This window comes from Panthera uncia, chromosome C2 (assembly GCF_023721935.1).
Source record: "Panthera uncia isolate 11264 chromosome C2, Puncia_PCG_1.0, whole genome shotgun sequence".
Taxonomy (NCBI): Eukaryota; Metazoa; Chordata; class Mammalia; order Carnivora; family Felidae; genus Panthera; species Panthera uncia.
Genome location: NC_064810.1, coordinates 150838576 through 150852710, shown reverse-complemented (window position 1 = coordinate 150852710; position 14135 = coordinate 150838576). Strand labels below are relative to the sequence as shown.

The following is a 14135-nucleotide window of genomic DNA, read 5'->3' as shown; positions in this document are numbered from 1 at the left end:
CAGGTCTGGGGGGGGCACGAGGGGAGGGCCTGAGAATTTGCATTTCTAGCTGGTGGGCAGGTGGTTCTGATGCGACTGATCTGGAACCACACTTGAAGAAGCGTGGTTCAGCGTATCATCCACAGAACTGCCAACGGGTGTTTTCGTGAAGCTTGAGCGTCAGATGCGCTCGGCATCCTGGGGGGTCTAGTAGGGAATAAAAAGACATATATGTACCGCCCAAATGAACCTAGATGGAAGGATCCGACTCCAGCCACGAGTGGAACCTGCGGGAGAACGGCAACTCCCCACCGCTGCCCTCCCTGAGCTGGGCTTTTGTTTCATGGTCCCTCCCAGTTCATGGCCACCGGGAGGAGAAGGTGGGATTGGGGCCCCTCGTGAAATCTGAAACTTTCTCCTGACCGGTTTGTGTTGTTCCTGTCTCAGGGGTAGGGTAGTTCAGCTGGAGTCAGTGCCACGTTCACATCCTACTTGTCGTGTGACCTTGAGCAATTTTACAAACATCTCATTACTCTGATCTCCTTATTTATAAAAGAATAACAACGACCCCTGCACCCTGAGTTATTTTTGAGGATAAAATGAATAAGCTTCAGAGAGCATAGAGCACAGTGCCTCGGCATTGGAAACACTCGGTATCTGGTGGCTATTACAGGTTTCGTAACGTGCTGTTTACCGGCTCGTCTCAACGAAGACGCCTCACTCCTCTCCTGCCTTCACGACCCCAGAACTTAAGGGTTCGGTGCTTTTTAATCCCAGAGCAGGAGAGAAGGGGCCGCTTGTCTAGTCAGATGCCCCCTGGGAGATGGGTTGTTTCCTCTTCCAAAGAGAGCAGAGAGCTCCAGGACGCTGAAAACTATGTCAGCACATTAGAGAGCCAGCCTCCATTGGGAGGGGGACCCCACTTACCCGAATAGCATGCAGGCCAAATTACAGGTTCCCGTTCACTCCCCTCGCGTGGCTTCCGGAAGCTGTTGTCTTTCCACCCTGGAGCTCTTTGGGCTTCTCCTCCTCGGGTTGGGCCATTGCCCGCGTACGGTGCCCCCCACACTTGCCTGAGTGTGGTCTCCCACTTCAGTGAAATCGGCCTCTCCTCTTTCACTTTACCCAGAGCCCCATAAAAGGGGCTGCCAACGAGGCTCCGGTTGGCCCCGCTTTCCCAGGTTCTACGTGCCGTGAGGTCAAGCTCAGCAGCTCGGCTGCCCCCTCGTCCAGCGAGACTCCACAGCTGACGTGTATATCCTGCCGGAGTGTGGGTCACACCCAGGGTCAGCATGGTGTCAGCATTCATTTGCCATCTTCTCCCGAGTGATTCTTGGGGCCTTCCAGAGCAGAGCTCGGGGCCCGAATCCTGGCACCTTAGATTTGTTCAGACAATCTGGCTCTTGTCACCGGAGTTTTCTCCATCGCTCGTTGAGAATCGCCATGCTGAACTCGCTGGCTGGAGCTGTAAACGCACCCGAACCGTCAGGCGTCAGTGCGGGAGGAGGTGGTGACATTTGCCAAAGGAGGCCCCATTCTAGCAGAGGTATAACAAGCCCTAGAGGTTAGCGCCTGCTGGGGGGGGGCGGGAGGTGTGTCATCCCTGGAGGGGGGTCTTGCCTTCAGCTGACCGTCCACAGTCAACTACCTGCCGATGAAGGGTGATATATATTCACTTTGCAATAAATACAGCGTACCATGTCCTTGAGCTTGTCATTTGGATTGCGTCAGTCCCACCTTTTTATTCTGAAGCCATCAGATGAAAAAAAAAAAAAAAACAATTTCAGAGAAATATAGGATGTTATTAGGGTACTGAGAAATGGCGCCTAGCTGCCTGGTGACGGTCATAAATTTTCGTGCTTATTTTAGGCAGTGGCAGGTCATTAAAAGTCAAGTCGTCTGGTCACGAATCAAACATTTACAGTCTGCTTTGAGGCAAACAGGACTCTTCATTCCCAGGAGTGAAATGCCTGCATTACATAGACTGCAAGATTGGAGTGATAAATCATAGTTTCTTATTTCTTTTTCTTTTTTTTTCTTTTCTTTTCTTTCTTTTTTTTCTTTTCTTTTCTTTTTTTTTCTTTTTTTTTTTTTTTTTTTTTGGCCAAAAGATTGTGTATTCCCATTTTAAAAGCCAGGCACTGGATTCAGAATGTGTAAAGCAATGCCTTGGGGATTTGGTATGATTCCTTGAATGAACGGGGGCTTTGTGAATTATCCTTTTCTCCGTAAACCGTAAAGTAGGGGAAAAAATCCTTTGAACAAAATATCATTCTTATCCGCCTGAGTTCTCATCCAGGGGGAGAACGCAGGTGTCCTCAGGACAGAGGACAAATGAGAGGAAGACACAGGGAAGGTTTGGAGTGTACGCTTGAGGTCGAAGAAGACCCAACTGGCAAAGCCAACAAGCCGTGGATCAGAGCGGCTACCCCATTGCTTCAGCAATGTTGTTTCTCCTCAGTAACAGGGAAAGCTCTTCTGCCAACAGCTAGCCATCCAGACCTTTCTACCAACCTCCAGATTCACATCCCTACTGGCCCGCCCTAGGCACACAACAGCACCACCCCCGCTCCCACAAGCCTGCTCCTTGGGGTGAATAATGTCATCGTCTGTCTCCCTAGGCTCCAAGCCAGCCACCAGAGGCTTCCCTTCACCTTGCGTCCAAGATGTATTTAATGTTCAAGTCCGACTGGTTCTCTTTGCCTGAATCTACTGCAGCCATCCTATGTCCATCCCTCCCCAGACTGGGGCTCCAGGCCCTGCCTGTTCTCTATGTTTCTAGCCTTGCTCCCCATCCCTCCCTGCCCATCCACTTTGGGTGGAGAAGTCACTAAGGTGACAGTACATTGTGCTGGGGGTCATCTCAACTTGGGACTCAGATAGAATGGACTCCTACCCTGACCCCTCTCCTTTCTAACAATACGACATCACCTACCTTTCCGAACCTCTGTTTTGTCATCTTGAAAATATAGTAAGGCTCTCCCTTATGGAATCCCTTTGATTAAATAAAATAACAGTATTTGGTACAGAGTAGGATCTTGATAGTGTTAACTCCGATCGGTTCTAGTCCTACTCCAGAAGTAGGACTTCCAGTCCAGTCTTAAGAAATGAGAGACAGAGGAAGACAGAATGAATATATATCAACAGAGATTTGCCAAATGCTTAAGAGAAAAAAAAAAAAGTGTGGGCATCGCTTGATAAGGGTTTAGCTCCCAGCCAAGTCACTCACTAGCCGTAGGACCCCCATGAAACCCAGAAAAGTTACACAAGCCCCCGCTTCTTCACACGTAAAAGGAGATCATCATTATGCCTGCCTTCGGTCTGCTCACAACACACACATCTTTGCTTAAAGGTCTCCAGTGCCCGGGGTACCTGGGTGGCTCAGTCGGTAGAGCATCCGACCTCAGCTCAGGTCATAATCTCACAGCTCATGGGTTCGAGCCCCACGTCGGGCTCTGTGCTGATCGCTTGGAGCCTGGAACCCGCTTCGGATTCTGTGTCTCCCTCTCTCACTGCCCCTAACCCACTCACATTCTGTCTCTGTCTCTCTCAATAAGTAAATAAAACATTAAAAACAATTTTTTTTAAAGTCTCCAGTACCCTCCCATTTCCCTTGGGTGAAGACCACAGTGTTTACAAGGACCTCCAGGACCAGCACAGTCTCATCCCTGGGGACCTCTCCGTTTCATCTTGTACCACGGTTCCCTCACCTCTCTGCTCCCTCCACACTGGCTTCTTTTCTTCCCCAGAAGGACCACACTACTACCTGCCGAGGGATTTTCCTTCCTGCAGGCTGGTCCCCCCGCCACTCCTCCTGTCCACCCTCCATCACCATCACAGGCACCCACAGGCGTGCATGCCCTCGTAGATCTTAGCTGGGATTTCGCTTCCTCGGTACGCCCTTTCCTGATACCCCCAGTCTGGGTGAGATTCCGCTGCTACCTGCTTTCATGACCCCATGTATCTTTCCTTTAAAGCCCTTACCTCAGCTTGTATTTATATATTTCTGGGATTATGTGGTGAACCTCTATCTCCCTTATAAATTCCATGAGAACAAATATCTGCAGTTGCTAACCTACCCATCCCTGTAGCCTGGTTCCTGAAACATAGGAGATGTTTAATAAATATGTCATGAATGAATGGATGAACTAATGCTGTGCCTGGCACGCACAGTTCGTGGGCATATCAAGTACATGATGATATAATGAAACTTATAGAAGAGGAAGCAAGCTAAGCTCAGAGGGCTTAGTCAGGGCCTGTTTCCTGGAGGAGATGGGTCTCGAACCCATGATGAATATTATTTGCCAAGAAGAAATTGTAGGAAAGGAGCTCAAAGGTTTAAGATGGTTTGGAAGGAGCCCTGCCGAACCCTTACTGGACATTCACAGTTGAATGGGGGACTAAGCCTCAGAAAGGAGAAGCTAGGATGCCACCCCCCTATTCTTAGGGCAGTGAGTACTCCTCTTAGAAATGCCATGGTGCCGTCATGGGTCTCCAAATGCTGTCTGAAGGCAGAGGCTTCGCACAGTCTGCTTTGCTACCGTTTCAGTGCAACATCAGCTTCCCTCGTAAGTGCGTCCACCATTTTCTCCCCAAATGGCTGGAGTTCTCTCGATGACACTCTACCTGTCCATCAGGTGCAGAGCGCAGGGCAGAAAAGAGCAATGACTGGGAGTCACATAGACCTGGGTCCGCCTTCCAGCTCTGACCCTTCCTAGCTGCATCTGCTTGAGCCAGCTACTCAATCTCTCGGGGTCTCCATTTTCTTCTTCCAAGGGAGACTGAGTATGCAACTAGATAATATAAATAAAAGGTGGGATTTCATTCCCGGTACGAAGTAGGGTACCCAGTATATTTTAGATAAACTTCTCTTAATTTGCATCTTTTCACAATGTGTTTGGTGTCCAAGTCTCCTGAACCTCATTAACCCTACCCTAAGGATATATAGTTGCAAAAAACACATTCAAAGGCTCTCTCTGGCCTTTGAGCACACCCAAAGGGACTTGATCCAATTTGTCCAGCAATAAGGAGGCTGTGATACCCTTTCCTTCATCTTACGAGTAGATTTTGCAGTTCCTGGTTTGTAGGCATGATGTTTTACCACTGACATGAAAGATGTGGGGCCGTCGTGCTCTGGATCCCCTAACTGTCACTGACAATTTGAGGCCTGATAACCTTAAAGAATACCCCCATCCCTCTGTCTGAGTGCAGTGAGCTTGTACAGTAGATAAGCTTCTGTAATTAGTCTTAAACAACTTCCACCAATGACCTTTATTTTCAAAATTTTTAAGAGCTTTGAAAATTAGGCTGTATGCACGAACAGCTGAGTACATAAGCAAAGATTTTTAAAGTGCTACTTGAGGGGCGCCTGAGTGGCTTAGTCAGTTGATTCTTGATTTCGGCTCAGGTCATGATTCTAGGATCGTGGGATTGAACCCTGCATCGGGCTCCATTCTCTTTGTCTCCTGCTGCCCCTCTCCCCTGCTGGTGCTCTCTCTTTCTCAAGATGAGATGAGATGAGATGAGATGAGATAAGATGATAAGATAAGATACACACACATTCATACACCCATGCACACTCGAATACACATTCATTCACACACACACACACACACACACACACACACTTTGTAAGCAAGATAGCACACGCCTAGCTTGTTGATGAAAGTAAAGCGTGCCTGTCACATTTACCACATAACCAGTCCTATTCGTTACCCAGGCTGATTTGGGATTCAGAAGTCTGCAAAATGGTGTTAGAGCCATTGCTCATTATTCACACCAACGCGCCTTTTAAAACTCAATAAGGATAATTTTTATGGCTTTGGCGTGCTGATGTATCATGTAAATAAGCAGCAGATGTAAATAACTCCGAGTAAACACAAGCCCCTAAAATATCTTAGGGGCCCTGAAATAAAGGATGGGGAGTAAATAAAAGACAGAAGGGTTCAGATGCATATCGTAGTGACCATATAATGCCTATTCCAAAGGACCCATTTTGGCTTCCCACATCGAAGTCATTTTCATTTTTATTAGTTCTCCCCAAACAAATTTATATGATAATGGCCATGTTTCATAAAGGGCCAAAAAAGAGGAAAAAAAAAAAAAAAAGAAAGACAGCTTAGAAGCCAAGAGAGGGAAAGAGGGAGCTGCTTTTCCAATATTGTTAAGTTCTGAGAAAGATACAAATTAATTTCCACTTCAGCGTGTATCTGAACACCTAAATCTGGGGGAGGGGGGGGGAGGATCAAAGAAAAATGTATTCTTTTGTAATCCCAAATAAGGATTTAGATTCTTGAATCGCCAGCCTCTTTCTCGGAAACAGCGAGTCTCAGATTTTTCCGTGGTTACGTCTGAATGAAACCAGGCAACCATTGGTCTCATTAGCTAATATTCATGAGAACGTCTGGAGATGGGATGGCCTGAATTCATCTCTCTCTGATTTTTCCAAAGCTTCCCTCGAAATCGAGTTCAAACTGATTTTAACCCTTGTGTGACCATTCTCAGAATTTGTGTCATCTCTTTACTGCTCCCCACGTAGTGGATGAGCATCGACTCGCTGCTGGGTGAACAATTCACAGACCCTGCCCTCAAAGAGCTCAGGTGGTCATGGGCTGGGCGTAGCAGAAAAGTGGGCAAGAAAGCACACTCCATTGTGAGCTCTTGTGGGCGGGGATGCTGCCAGATCCACAGCACTTCAAGGAGACGTTAAAGCAGCCTGGGGAGGCCTCGGGAAGGCTTAGCAAACAGGTGGCATTACAAGCAACACAAGGCTTCCAGCAACAGGGGCCCTGGGTGCCTGTGCAGCTTGGTTAGCAAGCATTCATTCTTTCCAGTCAGGAAGGGGTAAGGAAGGATGGCTTGTGACAGAACATGAGAATCACTTTAAAGGTACCGGATAGGGGGCAATTGCCAACCCCATCACAAAGAGGTGGTACACATTCTTTTAGGGCGTTAAGCCTATTTTCATAACTACTATTCCAGTCCTCATTATGGAAAGACTATCTTCAACTTCAGTAGGGCTTAGTGAGTGGACACGTAGCTGTTATAGTTCATATTCCAATGAGACAGTTTATGGTTCTGATGAAGTTTTGGGGTCGTGGGGGTTTGTGGGGTTCAGAGCCGACAGCCAAGAAAGAATTCTTGAAGACATCTTTGGTGCAAAATGGTGATTTTATTAAAGTACGGGGACAGGACCCGTGGGCAGGGAGAGCTGCACTGGGGTCGTGATAGGTAACTCATTATATACCTTCAGCCAGGAGTGTCTGAGAAAGATCACCCATATTCCACCTGGAGGGGGAGGGGCGTGCCAGCCTGAGTTTTGCCCTTTAGCCTGCCTCACGCTCCCTCATCAGTTCCTTACCTTTTGGGGGGTAAGTTGGGAGAGCCAGGGCCAAAGACTGACCGGAAGAAAGCAGAGACTCAAGCTGAAACCCAGGGAGGCCGACTCTCAGCCCACCGGCCTTGTTCCTACCCCAAACTCTCCATCCTGCATTGACCGTGTGGGTTCCCTCTGTGATGAGGTTGACAATTTGTTCTCATCAGCAGATTGAGACGATGTATTAATTTAGCCAGTGTGGGCCATTCTTACCACTTCTTATGAGTTTCTTAGGATTGTTACGTCTTGCTTTTAGGACCAGGAAGCTTGTGATCTATAGAGTGCGTTATGAAAAATCACTCCCGTTCACTGACCATTTTTTTTTTAATTAAGATAAAATTGGGGCACCTGGGTGGCTCAGTTGGTTAAGCGTCCAGCTCTTGGTTTCAGCTCAGATCATGATCTTACGGTTCATTCATAGGTTGGAGTCCCACATGGGGCTCCACACTGACAATGCAGAGGCTTCTTGGAATTCTCTCTCTCTCTCTCTCTCTCTCTCTCTCTGTCTGTCTCTCAAAATAAGTAAATAAACTTTTTTTTTAAATTAAGGTAGAGTGCCCGGGTGGCTCAGTTGGTTGGGCATCCAGCTTCAGTTTAGGTCATGGTCTCATGGGGTTCGTGAGTTTGAGCCCCACGTCGGGCTCTGAACTGACAGCTCAGAGCCTGCTTCCGATTCTATATCTCCCTCTCTTTCCGCCCCTCCCCTGCTTTTGCTCTTTCTCTCAAAAATAAATATTTAAAAAAATTTTAATTTAAAGTAAAATTATGACTCTATAGAAATATAAAATGAACACATATCAAAAATTTTATTTGACTCTTTAATTCACAAGGGAACCAGTATAATGTCCCAGGCGGTACAAAGGAGAGCTCAAACATCCCACAAACACGCAATTGGGAGTGCTGACGTGAATTTACAAATGCATGCTGAACTGGTCAATACTTACAGGTAACTACTGGGTGTTTTCCACCAGACAAAATTCACATGCATTTCTAGGGACAAGAGTCATTTACAGTACCATCAGTTTTCCTGCAAAGGTAAAACAGCTCACATGACAAGGAGTTGGCTGGGGGAAAGGGGCACTAAACACCCAGATCACTACTATTTCTGCCTATTTCAAAATCTTCCCAATTTTCCCAATTTTCCCCGACATCCCCTTGGTTCTTTTCGCAAATCTGTGAGGTTACCCCAGCGATTAGTATTCTACAGGGGAGGAAACTATGGTTAGGATTGCCAAACCACTTGTGACAAGCCCTAAGAACCTCCTGGAGAATATTATCAAAATAGAGATTCCTAGGCTCCCCCCAGGCCTAGGGGGTCAGATCCCACTCGGAAATCTGAATGGTTAAGTGTTCCCCTGGATTCCGAGTTAATCTGTGCGACTTGAGAACGGCTGTGACATCCAAAGATACGCGGTGAGCCAGTGGCATACCCAAGGCCACGAGGCAAGTTCCCTGATCCTCGGTCGTGTTCAGGACTCGGGACTGCATTCGGGTTCTTGGCCTACAACTTGTGTGGCTATGTCCTTCACTCTGTAAGGCTTTATAACTCCTCCATAAAATAAGAAAAGGAGAGCCCTGGAGACAGAGTAAGAGAGAATAAGACTCCCTCGGTGTCTCGATTCCATTCTCTAAGCACATTACTGCTTGGCAAATGCATCAACTTAATTAAAACTAAATGTAATTCTAATGCACCAATTTGATTTAAAAATAATCTTCACGGTCACCAGGACATCAAAATGCAATTAAGGCTATTTGAGGAAAGTCTCTGATGCATATTATGTTCCGATGCCGCACTGTGTCAGGAAACCCAGACCCTCTTGAATGCCACTAATGTGCTTTGCGGCCTCCCTCTCACTCAGATGCCTCTTTCAATTAGGTTCCGGAGAGCGTGATCCGTGACAGTTCAGGAACATTTACCAAATCCCATCCAAATGGCCCTTGCGCCGAATGTCTTTTCTCTGAGCTGGTCTCGGCACCGGGGGGAAGCGCAGGCAGTCTCACGGATGCCACGATTAAGACCAAATCAAACTGCAGGATTCGGGAGTTTCTGGTCACCTGCTCCGTGGGCACAGCCTGTAAGCTCTGGAGCAGGATGATGGAAATCGAGAAGCGGGTCTGGCGACAAATTAGGCCGTAGATCTGAAGTTAACGGAGCAGTCTGGATCCTTCTTATGTTGCCCTGACCTAGTTTTTCCAGGACATCTCTTTTGGCTGAGTGACTCCGATGGCTGTGAGATTGATTGGGTTTGTGCTCAGTTGTTTGTTTTTGTTCGGTTGGTTGGGTTTTTTTGGTTCATCGGTTGATTTTTTTTTTCTCCCTGATGAATGGAAAAGGGAAAGAAAGGCTAAAGATATCTCAAAATACTTGCCGAGTAAAATGGGCACTTCTGGTGAATTTCCACAAGGCGTGGGTGGGTGGGAGAGGCAGCTTGATTTAGTGGCGTTAGTAGTGGATTCAGATCCCGCCTGTAGCTGGTGAAGTCTCTGTGAACCTTCTTACTTGTGTGCAGATTGAGCTGGCCACGCCTGCTTCATTCACTGAACCCGCTGTCCCTCGCCAGACTAGTTGACTGTCCTCCCGCACTATTCCCACACCTCCATTGCCATCGGCCCCTGGGCACCGCGATACGAGCTCTAGCCCCCAGCCCTGGCCACATTTCTGGTCACTACTCAGGGCGGAGGGCAAGAGGGATGGAGAGATGTAAAGAGAGAGAAAAGCTTTTTCAAAGTTCTGAATCATACTGAAGCCACTTAAGAGGCCAAAGATGATTTCATGAACCAACGGTCCCTGCCAAGAACCTAAGGGAGCACTCATTTAAGAGGTAATAATCATTAGATCTTCTAATTTCCAAGTGAAAAAGTTACACTTTTAGGAAGAAATTAGAATGTGTAAGCCCTTATCGTGTGTCGGTCAGCGCTAAAGACCAGCACATATGCCTTAGCGATGAATCCGCACAGCAGCTTTGCGAAGTAAATATAGTTCATTCTGTATTGGTGACGTATAGTGGGTAGTTATATAAATATAATTGAGGTAGCTGAGTCTCAATGAAACCTCTGTATTGGGGTTTTTGCTTGGGGTCATTTCCACACTTGTCTGTCCCCCTCCCCTGCCCCAGCGTATTTCTTCTTGTCCGGTGACGACACTTTGTTGTAAATTACCACCTTATGTCTTTCTTTCCCCCTTAAGAGTACCAGCATCTTCCTAGAGTAAAATCTCTTAGCTCTTTTTTAAGTTTATTCATTTATTTCGAGAGAGGGGTAGAGAGAGCAAATGGGAGAGAGGCAGAGAGAGAGAGGGAGAGAGAATCCCAAGCAGGCTCTGCGCTGTCCCCACGGAGCCCAGTGCAGGGCTCAAACCCGCAAACCGTAAGATCATGACCTGAGTCAAAATCAAGAGTCAGACACTTAACCAACCGAGCCACCCAGGCTCCCCTAAAATTTCTTTACTATTAAAAAAGAAAAAAGAGTATCAGCATCTTGAAGGCAATAACTATGCCTTAACAACAATACCAGCTACCATCTGTTGTGGGCTTGGCTAAACGTGCTGTACAAGGATTACCTCACCTAATCCTCAAAAATATTGATGAGGTACGTACTAGTATTTTAAGAGATAAAATATTAAGATGAGGAAACCAGTGCTTAGCAAAATCTTTTCATTTTGTCCATTCAACACACGCCCCAAACCTACCGTGTCACAGGCATTCAAAAACTACTGGGATGTCCTATAATTTCCTTTGGCTCAGTTGGCAGAGCTAGAGGGGTAAAGGAAGACCAATGTCCTTTGCATTCCAAAATATGCGGTATATCCAAAACACTGTGAAAACAAAGAGGGCCCTAGTGGAGGGCCAGTCTGAGATCTCAGGTTGTCTGAGACCGTGGAGAAGTGGCTTCCCAAATGCGGTGTCCTCATCAGGAGGGTGTCTGTGTCTGCACCGCTGGGAATCTGAGCTCCACTCGGGAAATGGAGAGACGTGGCAGGGGGCGCCTCAGGACAACTCCCCCTCCACCCTCCAGAAGCCCACCCCTAGAAGACCAAGCCGTGTCCCTACCACCTTGCAGAAGATGTCCCTGAAGCTGACTGAGCTCAGCTGACCTCGTCCACACCCTGTGACACTGGGCCCTCTAAGTCCTGAAACCAGTTACCTGGTCGTGGAAGAGAAGGCTTCCTGTGTCCGAGTGCAAAACTGGGAAATGAGGGAGGCAGAGCGTGGCTGAAAATGAACAGACGGCACCCATGCAGTTCCCGTGCACAGACGCAGACGCACACACTCGCAGGTCAACGCTGTCCCCTCTCCGCTGAGTCAGAGTTCTACAGTTAGCTGCTATGACTCTGTTCCTACTCTTGTTGGTAGCCCACGGTTCCTTCATCATGTCAAGACTTTCCAGGGGCACCTGGGTGACTCAGTCAGTTAAGCATCCGACCCTGAATTTCGGCTCAGGTCACGATCTCCACGTTCTTGCGATCAAACCCCGTATCAGGCTCTGAGCTGACAGCGTGGAGCCTGCTTGGGATTCTCTGTCTCCCCCTCTCTCTCTGCCCCTCCCCTGCTCATGCTCTCTCTCAAAATAAACAGGTGAACTTAAAAAGAAAACGAAGGATTCTCTCTCTCTCCCTCTGCCTCTCCCCACCTCAAAAAAAAAAAAAAAAAAAAAAAGACACTTAAAAAGACTTTCCAAAACCAACCCAAAGGCCTTCCTCTGGGTCCAAGCCCAATTTTACTGAGCAGACAAAAAGAAAAGACCAGTTGCGGTGCTCTGATCAGTCTGCACCAAAGAGGAAGCTGATGCCTTTGTTGTTTATGAATCGCATTGTATTTTGCACGTGTGTAATTCCCGATTACGGTGCAGCGCAACGCTGACCTGAATTCAGGAAGCTCTGATTGAATTAAACAAAGGGAGTTTTTTGTTTTGTTTTGTTTTGTTTTGTTTTAAATATTTGGGGGCCTGACAAGTTCATCCTCAAGAATTTGGAAATAAAGAGAGTTAAAGTAGAAAATCTCTGGGCCTGCTCGGCCACGGCAGCATGAAGCCCGCCGGAGGGTCGCGCACGGGCAGTGTCCATCCCGAGAGCAAGCGGGGGAGAGGGGGACTTGGGGCGCCAGGCCTCCATTCCTCCAGGAACCCTGGAAGCGCCCTCTCTACGTGCAGCGAGTGGGAAGAATGTTTGGACTGAGCTCCCTGGTGGCCAGACATCACGCACCGCCACCATGGTGGGGGAAGGAGGAGAGAAGTGAATCGAGAACAGGCTGAGCAGAGAAGTCACAATTAACAGCAGAGGGCTGGCCCCAGGGCCACCGGGCTTGCAGCTGGGATTCAGGGGGACAGCAGACCCAAGCTGGAGGGGCAGCTTAGGTAAGGCCAGCAGCCGGGGTCCCCCGGTTTCCTCCGCGCCCTGTGCCTAGTAAAACGGCTCTTTCAGAGTCGGCCTTCTGGAATATTCGTGGAATGGGTGGGTAAACAACAAGGACAACAAAAAAGGAATGAAGAGTTGAGTGTGCCCCTTCTCCCTCACCAGGCAGTTTTCTGATCCTGACGGTGCTTTTATAGGATGAGACAGAATCCACATCACTCTCAAGAATGTGTCTGGTATTGCTCATGAAATTACGGCTTGGATTCCAGCGAGTGCCTCATCCTAGTATGTGGGTTCGTTAACACGGGTCCTTCGCTCAGGGACTGCCCACCTCTGGGCATGGGAAAGAGCGTGTCCGTCTCCAGGCTGTAAAGCTGCATCAAAACTATCAACTGCAATGCCTCCCCCCCAGTCTCCAGCATTATCCCCTCCTTAACACTTTCTCCCAGACCATCAACAACTCGTGGTTCCCTAGGTTCTTAGGTTGAGTAAAATCTGCTGGAGCTGGAAAGATTGTTCTACATCAACTTCCATCCTTGCTGCTTAATTAAATCCCTCACCTGGGAAAAGAGTGATTTTCAACCACGTCGCTTTCCGTGGCATCAGCACAAATCTGTGACTCGTGAAATTCCAAAACGCCTCTGTGTCTGACGCTTCAGGTGCAACAAGGGCTGTAGGAATCCCCTCTACAGACATTAAAGACAGATATTAACCGAGAATTGAAAATGACAGCAGAGGAGATTGAATCGGAATGGCAAGACGAGCACACGGCCCTGCTTCCCCTCCTGCTCCAGTCCCTTGAAATGGCAGAATATATATATATATGCATATACACACATATATACATATAAATATACATGTACATATATACATATACATATGCATATATATGCCTATATATACATATTTATATGCATATATATTGCTTGAAATGTCAGAATATACATATGTATATACACACATATATACGTATATATATACATGTACATACATACATATACATATGCATATATATATGCATATATATACATATTTATATGCATATATATTGCTTGAAATGTCAGAATATACATATGCATATACACACATATATACGTATATGTATACATGTACATATATACATATACATATGCATATATATGCATATATATACATATTTATATGCATATATATTGCTTGAAATGTCAGAATATATATATGCATATACACACATATATATGTATATATATACATGTACATATATACATATACATATGCATATATATGCATATATATACATATTTTTATGCATATATATTGCTTGAAATGTCAGAATATATATATGCATATACACACATATATACGTATAAATATACATGTACATATATACATATACATATGCATATATATGCATATATATACATATTTTTATGCATATATATTGCTTGAAAT

At 46.7% G+C, this 14135-nt stretch overlaps 1 protein-coding gene across 1 annotated transcript in view; it reads left to right on the top strand.

Annotated features, from left to right (window-relative positions):
* STAC (SH3 and cysteine rich domain) overlaps nucleotides 1–14135 on the top strand; it is a 111238-nt gene that overhangs the window by 85000 nt on the left and 12103 nt on the right. The window lies entirely within an intron of this gene.